The following is a 25,559-nucleotide window of genomic DNA, read 5'->3' on the forward strand; positions in this document are numbered from 1 at the left end:
CTCAGGTCTAGAGGGGACCGAGAAGCTTCAAACATTAAGGAGAGAAGATTGAGTTGGCTCAGGTATGTGTAGAGACCAACAAGGTAGAAACGGAAACTGCTATTTATGGGAGAAGGGCTTGTCTAACCCTAAGAGTTTTCAGGTTGTCTTATGAAATTTAGATTGTACTTCTGTTGAATTGAAAAATTTCCCTAAGAAAACATTGTTGGGTTTTTGCCTAGTTAGGGTTTTCCCAGGGTAGAATTGTGTCTCTTGTGTTTGGCTGTCTCTTTGTGATCCTACTTTCATGATTGTTTAACTGTTGGAATTTTTCATGTATAATTGCTTAATGACAAATGTAACTTGAGATGGATTAATGAAGAAATCATTGGAAAGTAATTATCATATTAGAAGATCATGAAAAATCAACACATTCACTCCTAGCCAAATCAACATGGCTCCATGGGTGAATGTATCATTCCCCCACTTAGTTAAATCAACATGATCCCATGGGAGAATGTCTGCTCGATGCTGTAAAAACACCAACACTCCCTCTTTGGGAGGGGGACATCCAAAATCATGCCAACCTTGTTTTTGAAGTATACAAACTTTGTTCTAGACAGAGGCTTGTTGAGTTTGTCCGCAATTTGCTTGTCTGTGGATATGTACTAGAGCTTCATTGCTCCCTTCTGCACTATGTATCGAATGAAGTGATATTTGATCTCAATGTGCTTCTACCTGTCATGAAAATATGGGGCCTCACGACATATTATACCCCGAGCGGTTGAATAAATGTGGGCCCCACAAGAAAAGCTTACAACGGGAAAATATGAATTGCCTTGAACTTTGGATTAAAGTTCTTTGTGTCAATATTGGCAGTCTTGGTTTCCCGCCTCTTTCTTATCGGATGATTTAGATCGTAATTCAAGTTACTCGTCGGGTGCTTACTGCACACTATGCTCTTTGAGGCTACGAATGTACCAAAATGTTAAACACACTTGCTTTGTAATTTTAGTTATTAATTAGTTAGGAGTGAGTCACATACTTGTAACTGAAATAGTTTTTCAAAGGAATGTATAAAAACAATGAATAACCAAGGAAAAGGGGTTTGGAAGCTAGGGTTGGGAATGATTTTTGTATCGAGAAGTCTGTGAGACATTTTCATACCCAATAAAGATTTCAGTTCTTGGATGCATTTACAATTTTTTTCTTGCCTTTGTTATTTTCTTTAGCTTTACATCATCTTGTTCCTTCTTATTAGTATTTTTGTGATCTGAATGAGTTTTATTTCTTGAAATATGTAAAGGTGTCTCTGAGTAGGTTTTTATCTGTGTAAGGTAGATAGGTTTATGCAAGTCACACCTACAATCTTATACAAGTAAAACTGTTACATTCATGATCCTTTATAACAAATACTATTTTATCCCTTTATGCATAATTGTTTAAAGTGGTTCTGCACTGAGTTCTAACTTCTTGAATTCAATAATACTTTGCTAAGGGAGTAGCTTCTTTTTCTACTTTCTTTTGTCATCCTTTTCAGCTATTGAGTTTGTGAATATTCAAGACGTTGCCTTCTAGTTATATAGAGTAATTCTCTGACTTCAAGTTCCATTGCACGACAAGCTTGCTTCCTAACAAAATTTATTAAAAAAAAACTCAGATGCCTAGGCATGATTCCCAAGCCAGGAATTGCCTCTAGGAGCTACTTCACTTCCCATGTACCTTAAAGCCCTGAGGTTGCTTTATGCACACTTCCTCAATCACACCATTGAGGAATGTGGTCTTTACATCCATCTGATGTATCCTCGGACCCATAACAAAAGCAAGAGAAACAATAGTTTTGATAGAAGTGTACATGACGACTGGAGCAAATGTCTCATCATAGTCCACTCCCTCTTTCTAGGAGAATCCTCTTGCGACAAACGATGCTTTTTACTTCTTGATGCTGCCATCTGTTGCATGCTTGATCTTGTAGATCCTCTTAAGAGTCACTGCTAACTTCCCTTATAGTATTGGAACTATCTCCCACACATCATTACTCATGATGGACTAATTCTCTTCCATCATGTCGTCCTTCCAAACCTGCTAGCTTGCTGGCTTCTCATAACTGGAAGGTTCATAATCAATGATATGGCTCATAAATGCCATAAAACTTGAGAAACTCTGAGGTTGTTTTTTCTCTTTGAAGGTACCTCTGGGAGTTGCATGCCCTTTTGCATCTTGCAAAGTGTGACGAAGCCATGTTGGCCTCTTCTTGGTCACAACAACATCTCTAGGCATGTCCAGTGGCTCTATTGACTCCTCCTGATAGTCTGAAGGATGATGAATAGGAATAGAGGGACTTGTACTTGTATTCTTCGGAACCTACTACTCCTCACTATCAATCTTCATGTGGGACTCTACTGGATGTCTTAACCAATATATATAGACCTCCCTCTCGAACATCAATCACTCTTGTAGTGTCTATGTTCGAGCCTTTAGGCCATACAAGAACCTAACCATCTACAAATTTAACTTTGTAACCTCTATCCTCCAACACCGAGATAGAGAGTAGGTTCTTCTTTAATCCTGGTACAAACAAAATGTCTCTCATGCGTAGAGAATCTCTAGATTCTAGCTGAAACAGTACTATCCCAACTCCCTTCACTGCATACTTGGCATTATCTCCAGGTTCGACTTGCTATGTTGAATCCTTCTTTGTCAAATCTGAGAGAGAATCTCAAAAACCTATCATGTGCCTAGAAGCACCACTATCCACCAACCAAATATCATTGTTTTTACAATAGTGCCTGAAAGAGCGGAGACGAGGAAATATTCCTTTGACTTCTTCTGTGGTGGATGCTCAGCATCATCAACATCGACTGCTGATGTATGCTGCTTTCCCTTCCTTTTCTTATGAGGACACTGCGAGGCATAGTGACCAAATGTATAACAATTGAAGCACCTGATCTTTGAAAGATCCTTCTTCTTTTGATCATGAATTGGAGCTAGTGTTCTACCAATATCTTTCTTATTAGAATTTCTTCTTCCTTTTCATTTTCCTTTTCTTGCATGATCTACAAGGGCTTGAATTTCTTCATCTTGAGTTCTCGACAAGCTATTAATGGACAACAATCTAGCCTCCACTTGGACAAAATCAATCCATAGTTTATCAAACTTGGGCAGCTTATCTCGTGCACAAATGCCTTGTGCAAATGGATCCCATGAGCAAGGAAATCCATTAAGAGTCATTGTAACAAGTTTTGCATCCTCAATGGTATCTCCAATGGCTCTAAAGTTTCTCTCAACTGAGAGACTCTCATAAGGTAAGAGACAACATAATCTGATCTAGCCATCATGACACTATGGAGTTGATGCCTCAAGGTTAGTTTCTTGCTAGTGTTGTTACTCTTGAACAATCCCACCAAAGCATCATACATCTCTTCGGCAGTATTCAACTTAGCAACATGTGGAATCAAGTGATCCTTTATGGAATCTATCAAGATTCTCCTAGCCTTGGCATCATTCTTCTTATGCTTTGCTTTTTCCCCAACTCCCTCTAGCCATGGAATAATCTTCTTCACATGATCTTGAAGGTCATTTTCTTCCAAGACAAGTAGTATCCTGGTCTAACAAGATCTGAAATTGGTGGCACCATCCAACCTGTCTAACTTTGAGACTTGGCACCATTTTGACAAGAGATAATGAATTAAATCAGGTCCTTGAATACTGGTCTCTAAGGCTGACTTCAATGGCTAATCTTTCAACAAAGCTCTGATACCACTTTGAAATTCTACAAGGTGTGCAGTAGAATACAATTTTCTTCCAGTTAATTATTTCCTAATGATTTTTCACACAGTATTTTATGGCACTCCTTTCATTGAATAATTACACTAAAAAATCTCAATAGTAAATGCATGGGAAACAATAAAGACCATAGAAAGACTTTGTTACATTTTGATTTTGTTATAGGTGAATGGCTGATTATAATTTGTTGAATGGTGTTATCATTAATGCCAATGTCGGTTCTTGAACGCTCTTAATATATGTCATGGACTACATCAGTAGGAAACTCCAATAGACAAGAAGGCCTGGGAGGAAGCAAGGAAACCCTAGAAGCCCCACACTTGAAGTTTTTGAGTATGAAGATCAGTGAATTTGCTCTGGAGACCTTCATTAATTGATTCTCCTCGTCAAGTCAATTCTAACGGTATGTGGCACATCACGAGGCTCCTCATGATGGAGGAGATATGCTTGATTAAAGTTTGAGGCCCATTCTTTGGTTAAGAAGCCCCAAAATTCGAATTCTATTGTAGATTAATGATTGGTCACATGATGGCATTATTATTATTAGTAAAAATGTTTCTTGATGGTTCTCACTTAGCAAAAATTCCCTCCTTGAGTTGGTATCCAAGAATAAATTAATTTTGGCTCCAAAAAATTTAATGTTGAAAATTCAAGTTTAAGTTTGGTTGGTCGGCTCAGTCAAAAAAATGATTTTTTAGGCATGATCTAAGGTCGGCTCCATGGAAGTTAGGTCATGTTGGCCCCCTCATCCTCTATAAATAGAGGGCTCAGTTCCTCTTCAAAGATCATCATTCTAACACATTTTCTCTCTGAGATTTATGAGGCCAAGGGCTTACACGCAGATTCAAGGAGAAGGTCGAGTTCAAAAGGGTTTTGGGCTTGCATTTCTTTTATTTTCTTGTTGGCATTTGGCTGGGTTTTATAACAGATCTCAATGACCACCTTCATCATACACTCTTTGCATTTGTTTGAGGTCATATTAGCACAGGTCTAGGGCTATACTCTTGATTATAGTGTGCAGGCCCTGAGGCTCTATTTTGGCCTCCCTGAGGCACACCTCTTGAAGATCAGATCTGAGGTATTGTTATAGGCTCGAACCTGAAGATTGTTGTAGTATCCTGAGGCTCGGACTTGAGGTTTATTGCCATATTCCATGTCCTTCTGTGAGAAGATTTGAAGTGTTATTTTGGGTCATCCTTCAGAGAAGAATTCACTTTTCTTAAGGTCTATCACTGAGACCTATTTAGCCTTCTTTTCAGATCTTAATGGCATTGATTTTGAAGGCAGTCCTGTGTAATTAATGGAGTAATTCCGACCTCTGTTGCAGAGGCATATAACCCTCAATTCAGCCCTGAGGAAGTGACATGTCACACAAAATTTAAGAGTTATTCGACACTAATTTGAGAAGCACATTTTCAAGTTCGTTGGCAGCTTGAAGAACCTTTTGTTGACATCTCTAAGGCATTAAAGTCACTACCTGAGCCCTAATCTGAACTATCTGAAGCACCTTCAGTGAGGCCTAATCTGAACATTGCTAAAGGCAGATTGAAGCAAATTCTAAGTGTCCTCTTGACTAGTTATTGCAGAAGTTTATAACCCTCCTATATGGAAACTTCTTGACATTCTCAGCCAGCTTCTGTGGAGATGTACTAGACAGCCTGAGGCCATCCTTTGCAGCTCGGACCTAAGGTAACATTTTGTTCTTTTCTGTGGCTTGGTTCAGATCTAATGCATGAGGCCATTTGGCTTGATTCTGAGATAGATCAGGTGTATTTCTGAGGCACTGCATGGGCATAGTTGCCTTATCATCTGAAGCATCTTCGTTGGATTCAAGGAGTTAGTACTGCAGGATGTTATTTGTGTGGACTTGTTGACTATGTTAAGTCCATAGAAGGTTTGCTGTGATGACTGGACTTCAGGGTTTGTATAATCTATAAAGATTGGCAGTATTGTGCAGAGGTAAAACTTGTTCTGTAGAAAGAACAGTGATGACAAGCAAGGATCATAATACCATGGCTAATTTGTGGTTGGAGCTTATGTGTTAGCTATGCACATCTTTGTTTATTAGACCAAAATGGATAAACATTAGCTAAAATGTTGCCAATAACAAAAGTTGGTCACTCTTGCTGAGAATGAAGCCTATGTATTGTTTTGACAAGACCTATTAATTGCTGTATTTGACAATGCAAGGACTGACATTAACCTGTATCCCTGAGAAAAACTAATCCGATGTCTGTGCTAGGCCAAGCAAAGAATATTCTTTATACATTAAGCAGATGTACCAGTGGTTGCATTGCAGAGAAACTCTTAAATGGCGCTATACCTCTAGGGTTTGATCCGTTGAACAAAAGCTGAGTAGAGTTGCTAGGGTTTTCATGTTGCAATATGCTGATGGAATACTGAGCAGAGAGGTTGATGTATACCATTGATGTATTGAGCAAGTTAATTTGACAGTGGTTTTTCTGAGATTATATTACTACTATAGAGCTGCAACATTGTGTTTGTATTATTGTTTTAGTTGTTGAGTTGATTGTTTGTGACCACGATATAGTATTGTAGTATTGATATCTCTATGATTGAACGAGGCTTATAATGTAGTGCTTGATGTTGGTCACAATGATGCTGCTAAGGTTTTATGATGGATGTGTATGACACTAGGGTTTTCATGTATGAACCTTTGATGAGTTAAAATATGTTGCTATAGGTGTGTTGAGCAGTAAGAGGGTTGGCTATGGTAAGCATTGCTAGTATTGTCATATATTGCTTTGAGCTATTGCCTTGTATGCATGCAACTGATGATAAGCGTGTGCTGAGCAAAGGGCTGAGTAATCTAAGAAGACAATTGTTGCTATGAATGTTGCTAATGTGGAAAATCCGTTTGATTGAAGCCTGGTGCTGACAGGTTTTGTCAAAGTTTCATTATGAGCAGCAGAGATTTTTCTATTGATGTACATGTTGAGTAGACACAGATATTGATTGATGAGCAAAGATCATATTGTTATTGAGCACAGGTGGACCCAGTTTGGAAATGAGATCAAATCTTGGTTTGCTTGCTGAATAGGATGTTAGGGTGGTGCAAGGCAGGAGAGTGGAGTCTTCTTCAGGTTAGAGCTTAAGAACACTTCAGGGTGGCAGGGTGATGCTAAGGTAGGTTGGAGCCTACGTAGGGCATTGGAGTGTCCTTCCAGTTGGAGCTGGTAAACCAAGCTGTTGGAGCATCCTTCTAGTTGGAGCTGGTAAATCAGGGAGTCAGAGCTTCCTTCAGTTTGGAGTCTATAAACTAGGGGGTTGGAGCCTCCTTCAGTTGATGCTGTAAATCTTGGAAGTTGGAGCTTCCTAATTGATGCAAATTTTTGAAGACGCATATTAAGAAGTGTTCGATGGTTTTTTCTGTTGAGAAACAAAGTATAGTGTATATTAAAGCTTGATTCCTCTTCTTGATAATTACTTGTGAATGTTATCTGCTTTCTTATTATTTATTATGTTCTTTTCATCAAGCAATTATACAAATGTTTAAAACAAAAGGATCACAAAGAGACAAAGAACACTAGAAATTAGGCTCCAATCCTCAACCAATCCTTCTCTTATAGAATCAGATCAAAATGAAATATCTAAGACCCAATACCAAGACCAAAAACTGCCACAAAGTTCCAAATCAACCCTCTTCCAAGTCTCGTCCAATCAAGTCGAAGTCAACGATGGTCAAATCTCTGAAATTTGGTCAACCCATGAAATTTTGCCCCCCTGTAATTCTGGCTCTTGAAATTTCAAGCTTGTAGTACCTCGGGAAAATTCACACATGTGAGCTGGACTAGGGCATAATACTTGTCTTCTCTCTCTCTCCTTTGACTTTCCTCTCTTCTTTGACTTTGGTTGTCTTCTTCTTCTTGTTTGGCACAAAAATTGATGTGATGAGGAATGAGTGAATAATTTCTAAAGTGGTCAAGTTGACTTCTATATATACATGTCCAGGAGGGTTGAATAGGTTCCCCTAGGGTCGACTTGGTCTTGTGGTGGACAATTTGACTTTTTGACTCAAGACAAAAAATCTTTTTCTTTCAAAAGTCCAAATGGGACTGGACTCAAGTACATAATTTTTGACTCAAAATAATTTCTTTTTGACTCTTTGACTCGATTGACTCTATAAGCATGAAGAACATGCTTTGACTAAAATAAAATAGTAATGATGAATATAATAAATATATCAATGGTACATTTGAATTACATTATGAAGATCGAGACTAGTTACATTTTCAACATTCCCTCTTAACTAGGGAGGTATTCATAATGACACAACATGATACTTTCTAGTTAAAATATTAATATAAGAAAGGATTTAGATTGATAAGCATCAACTTAACCGACATTGTCAAAAATAGCAAGGCCTTGACTAACAAGCTCTATCTCTCCACTAGATCAAAGCACAATGGTGGGAGGCATACATTTGGACACCACTGCCTCTATAGGCACACACCCCATCTGGATGTTCACCAGGTATGTCCTCACAGGACTATTCTTTTCTTGGATACATATCCTTAAAGAATTTTTGTCCTCGCGACTATTCTTATCTTGGATACAAATGAAGAATATTGGTCCCAGATGCTTATCCAATCTACCATTCTCCCTACTAGTGCCTTCACTAGGCTTACGACTGTTAGTCCTGGCCATAGTGCACGACACATGGAGAATATGGTGTCCACCTTGACTCCCTCTCAACCAGGGAGGAGATCCTTACTCCCTGTCAAACAAGGAGAAATAACCACAAGCCTAAGCTTGTCTCAAAAATACTCATCAATGCATCCGCTACTTATTCTTTCGTAGAGATTTGTTTGTAGCTTTTCAACTTCTATCTGCATTACGATCTTCGACCTTCCTTGTTTTCTAATAATCTTCATATCAAATCCAACGTGTCACCAAGTAGTTCATCAAGCAATTTATGGAGCCAGATTACACATGCCATCACATCTTTCTTCGTACTGCAATAGAATTCTGCTTCATGCTCTTCCAAGAAATCATATCACCTCCAATCATCATCAGTACTATGAACCCAATCTATGTGTTCTTGAACCAATCAGAGCTCCCTCTTTCCGGCTGAAGTCAGTGAGCTACTTCTTTTGTGCTGCCATCTAATCGACTTCTTCTTCCTTCTTAATCTTCATACTTTGCCATGTTCTTCCAATTCTTCCATATGCTAATCAAGCTTAGATAGATCTTGACTTGACCTGCAACCTTTATTAGAAGACTATGAAAGAACAAAAGGCAAAGTACAAAGATAAAAAAGCAATAGTAATAATCAAGCAGATGTAGGGTACTTATCTTTTTGAAGAAGGTCAACGCCCTCTTAATCTTGTACTTGTTCACCAACCTTGTTCCCATAATGTCATTCTTGTCATTCTCAAGAGCTATGTTTTCTTTTTATAGTGGAAACGATTAGTTAGGATTTCTGTTCTTAGGGTTTTCTAACTCAAATCTTTGCTAGGGTTTACAAACCCTAGATTCTCACAGTCTTCAGGATCTGCCATTTAAGAAATTGCAAATTCTACAAGCATACTGATAGGTTAGTTTGCAAAACCCTAGACCTAGTCTTTATAAGGAAATAATCTGAATGCTAACATATCAATTATGTAACGATCTTTAATACATATCTATGCAGACCCTTTTACTATCTTTCAAAAGATCATCACCATAACCTAGAGGACTTAATATAATCAACATAGATCATGAAATGCACAAAAATTATACATATCTCTTCAACCTTAGCTATCCATTCCTGCAGGGATCTGGTTCTATTTCTTTAGTTGACATGAGTAGACTTCCTTCAATAGAGGTACCTTAGACCTTCAGATATCGAACTAGGATGCTGATCATAGGGATTTCTTAGGGATGCTTGCAATGTTCTTTGCATATATATCCTCTATAGAGAAGGCTATGGTCTCTCCACCAATCTTCAGTCCCTTATCAGATTTTATTGTATTGTATAGGTCTGCTTTGATGATGTGATTAGTCTTTTCTTTTATGTATTGGAAGGGAGGTAACATAGCTGCTTCTCATACTTGTGCTTCATAACACTTCACATATCTTGTCACAGCTCTTCCACACAGTTCGCAAGGTCTTATCCTATGATTACGTTTCTTGCTTTCAATGGGTCAAACCAGAACGTCATAAATATCCCTCAGGTTCCTCGTATATAGTGCCCCAGAGTTCAGATTCTTCATCATTACGCGTGCCTCAGAGAAGTGTTGTCAAAGAGAATTTTGTGAACTATAGTGCTGCAGAAAGCTCGGATGTCATGTATAGTATTTATTGTTCAATGTCATGATGGATTCTTGTTCCTATAGCTCTTATTGTAGAAATAAGAGTCTCCTTGTAATGTCCCTCCTATGGCTTACATCATTGCAAAGATAATAGACTTCCTCATACGACTTACTGAAATCATTCATATTGTTCTTCATGCTTGTTGCTTGCCTCAACGAATTGTCAATTGCTTCAGAAATGGATGTATATGCCTAGGAGATATTTCTTCAGATTGTTTGAGTGACTGTTAGTATTCTTTGTTCATAAGAGAATGGATACCTTTTCAAAGGGATAAAACTAGCAGTTCTGATGCATGCCTCTGATCCTTTTTCTTCTTTATTTACTTGAGCGAAGGCTAGCATAAATCAAATATGACTTCAGTTTTCGTCCTACAAAAGTCCTTTGTTTTGGATATGGAGTGCTTATGTTATGAACCTTGGATGCCACAGAGAAAATTCGTATGGCACGGAAATTATGTCATAGTGTCATAGAAAATTTTGTATACCATAGTGCTACAAAAGGTTCAAATGCTAGAAGGTTTGGACTTGTCACAGGTTCTGATCTGCCATGTATACTTCTTGTCTTTTGTCACACTTGAGAATTCTTGATGTAGGTTGTATAAAACTCTTTCCCAAAATTAGATGCTTCAGAAAATTCGAATAGCGTAGGAAATCACTATTGAAATTTTGACTATTCCTTATTCTATCTTTATCCAGATCTGTACTTCGGTCTTCTTTTCTTCTTCATATTCTTGTAGCCTTGTCTTCTTCAAAGGGCGAGTAATTTTGTTTTCTATGTTCAGCCTTTAAGAATGAGTAACCTTGACTTCAATTTCAGATTAGATGTATTTGTGTTGATGGGCTTTGACCATAAGCTAGTGGATGCTTCTCCACAAGATTTCAAAAAGGATAAAGCTTGCATATACAGTAGTTAAGGAGTTCAAACTTTGGATATCTGACTAGCAATCCAAATATCAAATCTATCCTCCATTAATAACCCAAAAATTTTCATCACAACTTTGTTAATAGTTCTGGTCATGTTACTGTCCTTAGATCCCACGTTCACTGTGATAGAATGCCTTACATTTCATAGTAGATACAGTGCCATAGTAAACTGTTAAAATTGGCAACTAGGGCCAAACTCCGTGTGGGTCATCTTATTTATGGCAACTAATATTTTTCTTGGATCCCTCTCATCGAGAGGTGTAGGATTGATCTAAAGATCATTCGATTCCAATAAGTATTCTTGGAGATATGAATTTATTTGTGTTATGGGACAATTCGTCAAGGTCGGCCAACAACCAAATAAACCCCTCGTGTGCTCAATGTTTTAGTATAAATAGAGGTGTCTTGAAAGTCATTTGGACACACTCACAACTCTCTTGTGATCTCTTCCTCTCCATTTGTTTGGGTTTTAATGGAAGGAAGAATCCCTAAGAGAATACGCTGATCTAGGAGGTTTGCTTTAGCCCTAGACGAAGAGATCTATACGTTGCCCTTATCTACATTCATGGAGAAGAATCTTCGCTGCCCAAAAGGGAGGCTCTTATATTGCAGCAAGGGTGGGGATCAATGCTGCTATGAAGAAGCCCTAACGCTTTCCTATGGAGAAGCCCTAACTGACAATGTTACTTGGGAGCGGGAGCGGAAGCGGGGAGCGGGAGCGGAAGCGGGAGCGGGAGCGACCATTTTCAGAAGCTCCCGGTTTGGGAGCGAATCCCGGAGCGATTTTTTAAAAATATATATATTTTTTATATTTTTTAATTTTTGATACATATATGTCAACAAAAACATGTAGAATGATGAATTAGATATAAAAAACATAAAAAAGCATAGATTGAACCATATAACAACAATCATCTAGAAGTTATAATCTTCATCAACCACGTCCGCAAGTTAGTAACATAGTAACATACAACATATTGAGTCTCATGATTCATCAATCTTAAAGTTTCAAGCTTTCAAAATTCAATATATAACATTTATCATCATTGATCACCAAAGTTGTACTTGTAAGCTAAGTGTAACCATTACAACAAATAATATCTAACATGAAATGAAATGTTATAAAATGAAATGAAATGAAACAACTTTCATGAAGCATCATATTCATAATTCATTACTAATGAGTTATAATTGCCAACTTCAAACTTAAATTGTCATATATTGTTTAAAAAAATATCATAATAAATATGAAAGAGTCAATAGTTATAAAAGCTACTAGAAACTAGAAAAGAGAAGTAAATCTATTATCTATTTCTTATGCTTGGGCCTCTTGCCACCACGAGAAATGTCTAATTTTTTAGTCTTGTTGCAAAATCAGGATCTTTGTCATTAATATCACCCTCCAAGCATTAATATCTAGAGGTATCTTTGTCATTACCTTTGTATCTGTATAGGGATCTTTGTCATTAATATCACCCTCTAAGCATTAACATAAGATAGAAAAAGCATAGCATGTCAAGTCAAGATTTTGTTTGAGTGATGTGTACATTTTTAGAAGGGTCATGATAGAGGAGTTCGACAACCAATGTCACTAACATCAAGGTACATAGAGGGATTGGTACTCTTGATTAAATATGAGTTCCATACCCTAATACATGACAAAATTCAATGGAAACATTGCAATCCCCCAATCCTGAAATCCTGAAAAACTGATAAGTCTGCTGGATTTTGAATGAAATCTAAAATTCTACTTTCTCCATATGAAATCCAATGAGGACGAAACCACTCTCAAACATCCTGAGTCATTTCATGGTAATGTTAAAAATTTAAGTAAAAGGATGAAAATGAAAATTAAAGAAAATGTCACTTTTACTTTAAGAATTTAACATTACCATGAATAGCATATCAATACTAGGGCCTAGACTTGATCATTAAGTTGCCCCACTCAAAAACTATTTGTTTCTTTCAAAAAAAATTGCATTTCGAACATTACTACAAAAAAAAAAATGCAAAAAAGGCAAAACGCTCCCGAAAAGGCAGGGAGCGAAATTTTTTTTAGGGAGCGCGCTCCCGACCCGCTCCCGAGTCGCTCCCGCCCGGAGCGCGGATCGGGAGCGGGAGCGAGGGGGGGGGGGCGCTCCCCCGCAACACTGCCCTAACATAACCTATGAAGAGGTATATGCCGTCAAGAAGGGCAACAATGTAAACATAGCCTAGAAGAGGGTCAATACCTTAGATGGATGCCCTAGAACCTTAACGCAGTCTATGGAAGAATGCAAGGTCTGAAATTGCCCTAACCGTAGCAAGAGAGGGAGGCTCTAAGACAGCGTGGAGGAGGCCTGAGTTCCTCAATGGAGGCCGAGTTAATTGCTGGAGTAGTAGCTTGTTTTTAGGTCACTTTGGTGGAGGGCATAAGGGCTAGTTGTGACTGTTGGGGTATAACAAACCAACGTGTGGTTTAGGAATGCTGGAGAAGGGTGATCGTAGCTTTGTTACATATGTTTCCGCTGATGTGTGAGGGCTGGTAGGACTGTCATTGATGCCCCAACTAATCCGTGACCTTATTGTGAAGGCTGTCCTAACAATTGTTAGAATGATTAGAGAATCCCCTAAAAATGATCTGATGTAAGTGCAGCAGCATGATAGCAACAACAAGCATGCAAGGTACAACAAGTATGCACATTGGGACAACGAGCATGCAAGGTACGACAAGCATGCACATTGTGCAAGGTCAACAAGCATGCAAGGTACAACAAGCATACACATTGGGACAACAAGCATGCACATTGGGACAACAAGCATGCAAGGTACAACAAGCATGCACATTGGGACAACAAGCATGCAAGGTACAATAAGCATGCACATTGGGACAAGAAGCATGCAAGGTATAGCAACATCAAGCACAATGGGACAACATGGCAAGCATAGTGCTGCAAGCACATAGGACAATATAGAAACATGGCACATGATGCAGTATAGTGATGGGTATAGTCATGATTGGTGAAGCATGATGAGATGTAGCATAGTGATGCTGGGTGCGCATGGTGCAGCACGGAGAGGTGCGGCATGATGACGAGGTGCAACACAACGATAGGTGAAAGAGTCACCTTGGAGAATCAGTTGAAGCAGCATGTCTTCAACTGATCTCTTGTATCATCTTCTTAGAGATGATCTATGCTCTTATCTAGATAAGTCAAAGTGTTGACTTCTGTTGTAAATGTACTATCTCTATCTCTCTCTGCTGAACTATTGAAGAACATATAAGAAGAATTGATCAAGGGTTCCCCACATTGGGGTTTGTCCCTGGCTAGCGCCACATCTTGTGTTCTCTTGTCTTGGTTTGTCTTCTGCAATTTATATTTATGTTCTATCTGCAATTTACTTTAATGCTGATGTGATTGCTAATTTGGAAAATATATTGAGCTAACTGTGAAAATTGAAATAAATTGCTCTAGCACAGAACATATTTAAAATTAACATAAACTCAACTAAACTAGAAGTATGATGCTTGGTTGTGACAGACAAGTGCTCCCGCAGTAAGTTTAGATGCCACAAAAGGATGTCAGAGATTCAGACTCTTCTTAGTATTCCTTCATATCGTTTTCTTTTAGTCATTCTTCACTAGGTTTAGAAATCACTCCATGGGAGTACACAAAACTTGTTACTTGGATTTGTCATAGTGATTTGGATGTCTTTTGATCTTCTTTGCACACCAGACTTGATCTTGATTAGGGCTTCTTTAAAGATGCTCGTGCCTTCACCATAACTTTGATACCATGTTGAAAAACCAAATATAGTGTAGATTAAAGCTTGATTCCTCTTTTTGATAATTACTTGTGAATGTTATCTACTCTCTTATTATTTATTATGTTCTCTTCATCAAGCAATTATACAAATGTTCAAAACAAAAGGATCACAAATAAATAGAGAACAACAATAATTAGGCTCCAATTCAGGGCAAAACCCCACCAGGGGAAAACCCAACCAATCCTTTTCTTATAGAATCACGTCAAAATGAGATATCCAAGACCTAAGACCAAGACCAAAAGTTTCCACAAAGATCCAAGTCAACCCTCCTCCAAGTCTCCTCCAATCAAGTCAAAGTCAGTGCTGGTCAAATCTCTGAAATATGGTCAACTTTTGAAATTTCAGCCCCTGAAATTTCATGCCTACAGTACCTAAGAAAAAATTGCACGTGTGAGCAGAACTAGTGGATAAAACTTGTCTTCTCTCTGTCCATTGACTTTACTCTCTCTGCTTTGACTTCGACCGTCTTCTTCTTGTTTGACACAAAAAGTGATGTGACGATGAATGAGTGAACAATCTCCAAAGTGGTCAAGTTGAATTCTATATATACATGTCCAGGAGGGTCGAATAGCTGCCCCTAAGGTTGACTTGTCCAATGAGAGTTGACTTGGTCTTGTGGTGGACAATTTGACTTTTTGACTCAAGACATTTTTTTCTTTAATTTTTGTTTCAAAAGTCCAATGGGACTTGACTCAAGTACATAATTTTTGACTTGAAATAATTTTTTTGACTCATTTTGACTCTATAAGCATGAAGAACATGCTTTGACTAAAATAAAATAATAATGATGAATGTAATAAATGAATATGATAGATATATCAATGTTACATTTGAATTACATTATGAAGACTGACATTAGCTACATTTCCAACATTTTCGCCTGGAAGGGTTTCCACTTAAAATTTCTTGTGTACTATTTGATGTCGTGCATCGCTGAATGGTGTTGTTTACTGTTCACGTGATGTGATGTTGATTCACATTTGATCTAATGCTAATGTGAATTTAGTGCTTTGAAGATTAAAAATTGACTAATTGGAAGGAAATATTGATTCAACCCCTTCAGTATTTCCAATAGAAGTTGGGATTAAATGAATTGAATCCAAACTCTCCACAACCTTCTATTGAAAATTTAGTGGATATTAGTTTGGAATCAACAAGATGATCTACTCATGCTAATGAAAGTTGAAATGAAACCAGGTAACTTTCAGGAGAATGTAAGGTAGAGGGGCAGTTTGGTAACTTAGTTGTAGGTAGTCAGCTAAATAGTAAATCTTCCAAGAGAAAGCAAGGAACTAAGGATCAATCCAATTATGATTGCTCCTGTAGAAAGAGATTCCCAAATGAAAAGGGCTTGGAAGTTGCTGGGGTTGAAGATGAAGAAAACCTTCATGAGTCTGATGTTGTGGGCCCGAAAGGAGAAGAAAGGGCTTAAGGCTACGAAGGATCCCAACAGGCCAAAGAAAACTTGCTCAAAATTGTAAAGGTCATAAATAGTCACACAACTGAAGAGGGAAGATGGATATATGTTTCATTCTCTAGGAGCCGAGGGAGACAAAATGGACAAGAGAAATGCCTGGTTGCAAATTTGAGCATGAAGCACATGACATAGTTGTGAGTAGACAAATGTTACTATAAAGTACAATTGCTAGGGTTTGAGGCCATGTAGGAGAGAATTGGGTGCGAGATTGGATGGGGCACCTAATGCAGTCATTTCCTACGCATGCATAGAAAACAACTGACGAGCTTGTAGGTGAATGGTTATTGGCAGAGTGTGAGCAAAAATGATGGGAAAAGAGACAAGCCAAACACCGGATTGGCAGAAAGGAGTTACAATGAGATAGGCAATGTTGATGTAATACCATGTCAGTGGTAGCTCCCAAAGGGATTGATTTTATATTAGATCTCAATCAAATTTATACAAATCATTTGACTCATTGGTTTACTATCCAAGAGTCTATTCATCTTCATCTTCTTGAATATTTACAACTTTTATTATTTACATGGACACAAGTCTCGAAGGATTATGTCCAACAATTACAACACTATTATAAATGTGTTGGATTGCTGGTGGGTGTCCTCAACCAATTTTCTATGTTGATTTAATTGCTTGTACCGTGCGTGGAACCATCACCATGGTGGTTGTCACCACAAAATTTTGCAGCTTAGTGCAAAGCCTCACTAAGTACTCTAGGTCTAGGGCAATAATGAGATTAGATATGACTATCACGTGTCCTTTGTAAAAGTGGTTTGTGGTGCATGAAAACAACACAACTTTCCATATGTTATGCTCATTTCAATCAACAGGTTGGAGTTCTAAGACATTTTGGAGTGCCATCGAGGGTTATTGTCCATTGTCAAAGGGATTCAGAGTGCTAGGCAACTAGATTTTTCCACTAGTCTTCAAGTGTTTTTCTACATCAATTTATCTTCTTCCTCTTCTCACAAAAATCATGGCTCAATCATCAAGGGAAGTTGGAAAAGGACAAAGAAAGGGAGGAATCAACCCACTAATGTTATTCCCTCTCCTCCATTTTCTTTGGGCTTTGCTAGTGTTCTGTATGCTAGAAGTGGGGTTGCAACAACAATCTCAAATGCTAAAGACACTCTGTTTTAGCAAGGCAATAGGCTCAAGAGAACAAGTGTCCCTTGCGGAAGCATGTTACTGTAAATGAAGGGCTTGGGGCCAAGTTAGATGGGGGTGGGAATATTCCTTGGACATGTGGTTTTTGCCATAATCAATTTAAGAGCACTTACTTTCGAGTTAAAGGCCATTTGTTGGGAACACCTTGTGGGCTTGGAGCATGTTCAAGAGTGAGTACATTGAAACAAAGACAATTGGAAAGAGAGGCCAATGCTAGCTTGGCGATGATGGCAACAACATGTAGGAAAGCCAAGAAAGAGGATTCTCTTCCATTCTTAAGAAAATCATTTAGCAATTTTTCATTTGGGAGTATGAGTGCAGTTCAAGCAACAAAAAGGGGGCATTTGGTCCAATGGAAAAGATATTTCAACAAGAGGGTCCAAATGAGATTGATCTTACCATTGTGCATCTTTTCTTTCTCAACTTCATCTCGTTTAATGTTGCACAATCACCATTGTTTATTGAGATATGCTGAGCTCTAGTTCAAGGGGCTACAATAAGATATGTGCCTCTTGGTTTAGAGAGGCTTAGAATTACATTGTTGGTTAAGTTAAAGGAGGTGGATAAAATGCTAGAGTCTATTAAGCCGTCATGGCCTTCATCTAGATTAATTATTGTTTTAGTGGATGGCTAGATGCAACACGCCATCCTCCACTTCGTGGTGTTTTCCTTGAAGGGACTAGTGTTGTTGAAAGAAGTGGATTCTCTTGGAAAATACAAGTATGCACAATATATTTGAGAGTTGTTTATTAAATTTACTGATGATGTAGGTGTTGATTCTTGTGTGTAAATTATTACAAATAATACACTTGCTTGAAAGGGTGTTAGCATGATTGTGGAAGCTAAATATCCACAAATATATTGGACACCTTTCATCGTTCATTCTTTGCATTTAGCACTTAATTCTATTGCTTCAGATGTTACATGGATCAAAATTCTTATTGAGGAGGCATGCCATATTCACAAATTTGTATAAAACTATACAAATGCATCGAAATCTATAAAGAGTACGCGGTTTCCTTCCTCATTCATCATGCTTAAGAGGTTGAGGGAGGTTAAGACTGCTCTTGGGTTGACAATTATTTCAAAGTTTTGGTCTTTTTGGAGAAAGAAAGATCAAATTTATTCCAAAAAGGTCAGGGATGCACTATTAAATGATGGTTGGAGGGGGTAGATCTTACCATTAAGATCATGGACCATATCATCTCTTTGTTTTAGTTTGCAGTCAATGACCAACCCATTCTAGGAGGAATTTATGAGGGATGACATTCCATGATTGAGCTCATGAAGACCTTTATTTTACGAAATTAATGCCCTAAGAATAGGACATCAACAAAGACCTTTTTCACCAACATACATGATATTCTTGACACTTGTCAGTAGGTGGGATAAGAATTGTAGACCTTTGCATTGCTTGGTTCACTCATTGGATTGCAAATACTTCAACAATGATTGGCTCAACGATGGGCCTTTATGTAGATTCCCTACTCACATGGATAGTGAGATTTCATAAGGGAGGAAGGATGTGTTTAGATGGATACCTTAGGATAGAACATCCCTTGATGATGTTGGTTTTCTAAAGAGAAATTGATTTTCTAATCTGACAATTAATTTCTAGTGATTTCTTAACCAATTCATCTTATGTCACATATATCATTAATCAATTATACATAGAAATCTCAACAAAAATTCAATAATGATAGTAGGATCATAATGAGACAACCAAACACAAGAGACACAAAATTTTACCCTAGGAAAACCCTAACCAGGGAAAAACCCAACAATCTTAAGAGAAATTATTCAATTCAACAAAAGTGCAATTTGAGATGTATAGGACAACCTAAAAACTCCTAGGGCTAGACCAACCCTTCTTCCATGAACAGTAGACCCTAAACCATCTTTGCTAGTCTCATCCAAGGTCTAAGACACCTCGAAACTGTTCTTCAAGCTTTTGAGGACTCTTTGCCTCCTTGCTCCCAGCCTGCGACCCTCATGCAACTCGGCCCAAGGCCCTGCAACTTAGCCTTATCTGTGTTAGACTGAGATTTCGGTCCTCTTCGAGGGCTGCAACTTCCTATTCTTAGAACATAATAGAACTCTTCTTCTGACTCGTTTTCTTTGATGATCTGCAAGTTAATTGGGTTTGTTCTTCTTCTCAAGAGATGATCCGAATTGGTGTCTAAGAGAGGAGGTTGAGTGCCAATATATAGTGATCTTATGGTGCCCAAGGGGCATGTACCTTTGGTTGGGCCGACCTGAACTTTTTGGGCTGATTTGAGCACTTTTAATTCAAATTTAAAATTGTAATTTTCCTTCTTTTAATTGGGTGGACGCGTAGTTGGGGAATACCTCCCGCAAAAATCAACAGATGAGTTGGAGCAGGTCTTTGCAGATTTTTCCACTAGCACTGGGAGATTTGGAGGCTACGATTTTCTTAGAGACAGGGGGGAAATCCCTATGCTTGGTGGCAAACTCATGGGGCAACATGCCCTCTTCTACAACAGTTAGCCATGAGGATCCTCTCTTAGGTTACTCTCCTCTTATTACAAGAGGAATTGGAGCACATATGGGAATTTGTACAGTTTGAAGGAGAGGAGGCTTTAACAGTCCAAGGTAGAGACAATAGTGTGTGTGCACACCAACTTCTGTCTTATTTACAGGCAGAGGGAGGAGTGCTTCTTGATGATATGGGTTTGGACAATTGTGTTGAGTTGGCATTAGTCAACTTGGATGTTAATGAACTAGTGCTAGAGCTGGTCAATTTTGATGATGGTGATCCTCTTGAGGGGTTATCGTCCACATCAATCAATGTAGAGATTGGATTGGATGTAGAGGAGATGGAGAGAGTAGTGGTAGTGATTCTAATTTCGATGATGGTGACATGGAGGACTATTAATAGTCATAAGCTATGGGATTCCTCCATCTACGATTCTATTATCTACTGTATTTTGTGTTTCCCATTGGCATTCCCGCCTATAGTAACAGTGACTTAGTATCTATGTAATGCATTTTGATTTTGGTAACTTAGTGGGAAAACTATAGTTGAAGGTTCTAATTTCTTGTGAGTTTGTCCTTTTATCATCATCATTGATGTAGTATTAGTTGTATGAGTGAATTTGTATCATCTTGTAAATGTTTTAGTTTCTAAATTAAAAAAAATATATTGATTCGTTGTCTTTATTTCATTTTTATATGTGTAATTCACTAATTTGTTGTGTATATATATATAACATGTCCTCCATGTCCTGTTTCTAGGGTTGTTGTGTCTCGTGTTTGACACTTGTATTTCCATTTCCTCCATGTCTTTTGTCATCATGACAGGTGACTAGTCATTGGATGGCATCAATTCCCTTTTATTAATTTGTTGATGATGAATTGGGTGATTCTTTGTTCAAACGTCACACCCTTATAACTTAAATTCCTCTTGATCAAGCTATGGGTGGAACCCACAATCCAATGAGCGTCTTGTTTGATTGTTGGCATTGGAAATGCAATGGTGCTTTGTATAAATCAAATAGTGATATACACTTACGATTGTTCCTTGGATTTTGTGACAGCTAATAAGCATCAATAGACTTTGTTTGGGATTATTACCTGTAGCCATACACCTCAACCTATGTGACGATCAACAACTTTAGTTGTCATTTTGCAAACATAGGTTTAGACCAATTTTATTAGAATTGAACTGGTTTCTACAAAACTAGTTGGTCTGACTGGTTCTGTGGCCATGCCAATGTGATTGAAGGTTTCAAATTAGAAAAGATTGGTTCCATACAAAATTGGCTAGTCTGACTGGTTTTGGGGCCATACTAGACTCTAGTGTGCTTGAATGTTTAGGGTTGGAAAAGGTTGATTCATACAAAACCGATTACAAATGTCAAAATTGCCCAATTTTATACAGAACCATATTGCTGGTGATGGGGACCACTTGAACTTAATTTTTATCTTTTAAATATTAAAAAAATATAAAAGGTGAAACACTAAACCTAACCATAGGTTCCCTGTAATGCTATTTAAAGAGGTCCTAATCCTCCATTTTATGCACACATCTCATTTGAGCAATTTGGACCTTTCGAGTTGAGATTCCTAGTTTGATTTGGAGAACTGAGGGTTGATTTGAAGAATTTGTTGGGATGATTTAGAGAGTTTGTGAGCCAAGTTTCTTGGGCTGATTAGGCACTGATTCAAGGATCTGAACATTGTCGTTGGATGGATATCTTTAGGCCCAAGGGAATCAAGCTAGAACCATATCTTTGAGTCTAGTTATGTTAAGGATGTAGATGATGAGAATTTGGATGATTCTCTCATATGATTAACATAGTTTTATAACTCTGACTCAGATTTGGAACTGGCCAAGGGTCGACTTTGACTCCAACTTCGAATCAGTATCGACTAAGTGTAGTTGATTTCAATGACTCGATCATTGTAAAAAATACATATATATATATATATATATATATATATATATTTTTAATGAAAAAACATATTTTTAAAGATTTTCATTCATGTTTCCAAACTCAAAGCATTAGAATATAGAGGGAAGACAACATATGATCAAAGTATGCTTATGAATATATCTATTATATCAAAATGGCACCAAGTGCACTGTCCAATATATGTAATATATAGAGATCAAAACAAAAACACATAACCAAGGAGGCTCTAAATGGCCTCTATAACAAAACATCACTAGTCACTATTGCTAAACAAGGCAAGATCATCTCGCTCAGACTTTGAATCAAAGTCAGATGGCGAAACCCAAGGATCCTCCTCACTACTGCTCCAAAAACCAACTCCAACTCTTCACAAACTCCTCACAAATGCTCACACAAATGCAATGAGATAGATGTGTTTAAATGTGAGGGGGTTGGGTCACCTTTATGGGGTTGGGTCACTTTTATAGGGTTGGGAGAGGGGTAGAGGCATTAAGAAAAAAAATAAAACCAAAAAAAAATTGAGTTTGAAGTTTGAGTTGCCGCCTTTTTTCCCTGCGGACTAGCTTGGCCAGCTTAAGACGAGCTTTAGCCGAACCAGTTTTTCTACCTAGCCGACCCGGGCAGGTGTTTGGCTTGGTTTACCAGGTCGAATCCGATTTGGACTGGCCTAGTTTTAAAACACTGTTGATTAGATTGTATAGTCCAACGTCTAGACTATAGTTATTAATTAACGCTATCGTATTTTTGGACACTAGAGGCCATTTAGAGCCCCTCTTCGATGACGTATTTTGGTTTAGATATGAATTGCAATTTGCATTATCTTGGTTATTGCACCCTTGCTTGTTATATTTTTTAAACAGTTTTGAATACATTGCACTAGGCACAGTTAGTAACTTCGTAGAAATGGCTGCCACTATTCCACCTGGTAGAACCAATATTTCATAATGCCACAAGGGCGAACATGTCTCCGGCTAAGTCACCGGATTCGTCCTAAACTCCTGCGAATCCCGAATCCGGCGAATCCGACACGATTCGGTCCGGATTTGTGTCCAAATCACAAGACACGTCGTGTCCGTTTCGGACACGTCGTGTCCGAGGGCGTGTCGCGATTTTCAAAAGCGTGTCGCGATTTTAGGACACGTGTCCGGTTTCCAGGACTCGCTAAGCTCAGCGCGGGAACGAAAAGGGCGTGTTTGCTCATTAAATTTGTCATTTGGCAAGTGATTTGTGCTATTGGAGCAAGGAGTAAAGCATTTTGGCAGCTTCATGATCAAGTCTAGGCCCTAGTATTGATATGCTATTCATGGTAATGTTAAAGTAAAAGTGACATTCTCCTTAATCTTCATTTTCATCCTTTTACTTAAATTTTTAACATTACCATGAAATGACTCAGGATGTTTGAGAGTGGTTCCGGCCTCATTGGACTTCATATGGAGAAAGTAGAATTTTAGATTTCATTCAAAATTCAGCAGACTTATCAGTTTTTCAGGATTTTAGGATTGGGGGATTGCAATGTTTCCATTGAATTTTGTCATGTATTAGGGTATGGAACTCATATTTAATCAAGAGCACCAAACCAAGAGCTTCTGAATATGTCGCTCCCGCTCCCGTTTTCGCTCCCGCTCCCCGCTTTCGCTCCCGCTCCCAAGTAACACTGTTCCTGATGATATGGGTCTGGACACCACTGTTGAGTTGGCATTGGCCAACATGGATCTCAATGATCCAGTGCTAGAGCCTGTTAGATTTGATGACTTAGAGGGGTCAACCTCCATACCAGCAGATGCAGAGGCGACTATGGATACAGCGGAGTAGGAGGATGTAGAGGAGAGCAGTGGGGACCATGATGATGGGGACAGTGATGCTGATTGATGCCTTGAGGCTTGTATACCTGTAGTTGTTTTATATTTTCTATTTCTATTTGCCATTGGCATTGCACCAACACTACCTATGTAACACATTTTGATTTGATGACTTAATGAGAAAACTACAGTTGTCAGTGTGTTTATCTTACTATCTTGTAGTTGTAAGTTGTCTTTCAGTTATGAATTATGAATCATTATTTAAATTTTTAATAGATTTATCATTTATGTGACCAGTACCACTGACATTTATTTGAATTTTGTATGTACTATGCATGCTAATAGCTATAGATGAAGATCTATGTTTGAAATCAATAAATTTGTATCATTAATTAAAATTTGTGTAAGAAATATGATAATGTCTAATTTTTAATATATATGTATATTTTTTAATATATATATATATATATATATATATATATATATATATTTTTTTTTTTCATAAAATAATATATAAAATGTCCTAACGTGTCCTGTTCCGGGGGTCAGCGTGTCCGAATCCGACACCACGAATCTCGAATCCTACGTGTCCCGAATCCCCGTGTCAGGTGACTTAGGTCTCCGGAGACTTGAACCCACGCTACTTGGGACACAAATTGTGAACCATACCACTTGAGCTAAGTGCCTTTGACCCTTGCTTGCTATATAAATGAGAGAATTTGCATATCTGTATAATGGTTTGGATTCACATAGATGCACATGAATATATATAAATATTTTTCAGAACTTGAATACTTTATGTATTTTTTTTCTGCTTTCATTTATGGTTTTTGTGTGGTTTTGGTCTGGGTTCTAGTGTTTGCGGTCAACAGGTCCAATTCTAATAACATTGGTTTAGACTAAGCTATCAAATCCCTGTGTGGTGGGGGTCCCTTGTTCCACAGACAAGGGTGTCTCATACACCAATTTGATTTCTAGCTAACTTGTTACCTTAAAATTAGATAATTAAATATTATTAGGTAATGGCCCGGTGTTGTGGTGAACATTGACAATAAGAGAGTAAGAAGAAATCACTTTGCTTATTGCTTGCCAATAACAAACATGGAGTTTGGTGAATCTATTCATTAATTGTTTACTATGTGAATGGATAGATTTACAATTTGTTTAAGTGTTTTGTAGGCACAATCAAATAGCAGAATATAGAATCAGCTAGTAAATAGGTTTGGAGTGATTGGTTGAATTTGTATAAACAGAGTTATGTTTATATAATTGGCTTTGCAAACCAGTAAACCAAGCATTGAACCAAATCAGAAGCATATTCTTTCTTTTGTGTTTATGAATTCACATTATGAAGTTTGAAGCCTTGATTGTAGAGACAAAAAAAATATTTTAATTCCACAGAAGATCTCTCTTGTCTAGATGGAAGAGCCATAGGCCTACCATTTATGTATCAAAAATTCCCTCAGAGCCATGCTTGTCTTAGTGCATGAGGGAATAGGGTTTTATGATTGTGTATGACACACAAGAAGAGATACATGAGTTATTGAAATATCTTCCCTCTACACTGAAGCATGATGTGCACGACATTTTAATAGGTTGTCAAATGAGCTTGGAGGTGAGGAAAGCCAATAGGGCTACAAGCCTACAAGAAAAGGGCAACAGGGAAGGTGATGAAAGAGGTAAACAATTATATTTTACAAGCAATAAAATATTTAATTTCTTTTTTAAAAGACTTTGCTACATTCTTGCCATAATAATTGATTTGCAACCTCAGTTGTTGAGTGATGATAGTAATGGCCGAGGTAATTACATTTATTCTCTTGGTAGTTATATAATAAATTGCCCCATATTTAATATTAGTTGAGGGAATTGG

At 37.9% G+C, this 25,559-nt stretch overlaps 1 long non-coding RNA gene across 23 annotated transcripts in view; it reads left to right on the plus strand.

Annotated features, from left to right (window-relative positions):
- Positions 1-25,559, plus strand: part of LOC149237845 (uncharacterized) — a 56,691-nt gene that overhangs the window by 16,363 nt on the left and 14,769 nt on the right. For 7 of the 23 annotated variants that reach the window (XR_016246334.1, XR_016246335.1, XR_016246332.1 and 4 more), the window contains one exon: positions 25,282-25,365. The exons of the other annotated variants lie outside the window; for them this stretch is intronic. This is a non-coding gene — a long non-coding RNA (uncharacterized LOC149237845). The remainder of the gene's footprint in view (positions 1-25,281; positions 25,366-25,559) is intronic. 23 annotated transcript variants of the gene reach the window in all.

The sequence above is a fragment of the Pinus tabuliformis genome, chromosome 8 (assembly GCF_031772625.1).
Source record: "Pinus tabuliformis cultivar Carrire ecotype Pingquan chromosome 8, CPIR1, whole genome shotgun sequence".
Taxonomy (NCBI): Eukaryota; Viridiplantae; Streptophyta; class Pinopsida; order Pinales; family Pinaceae; genus Pinus; species Pinus tabuliformis.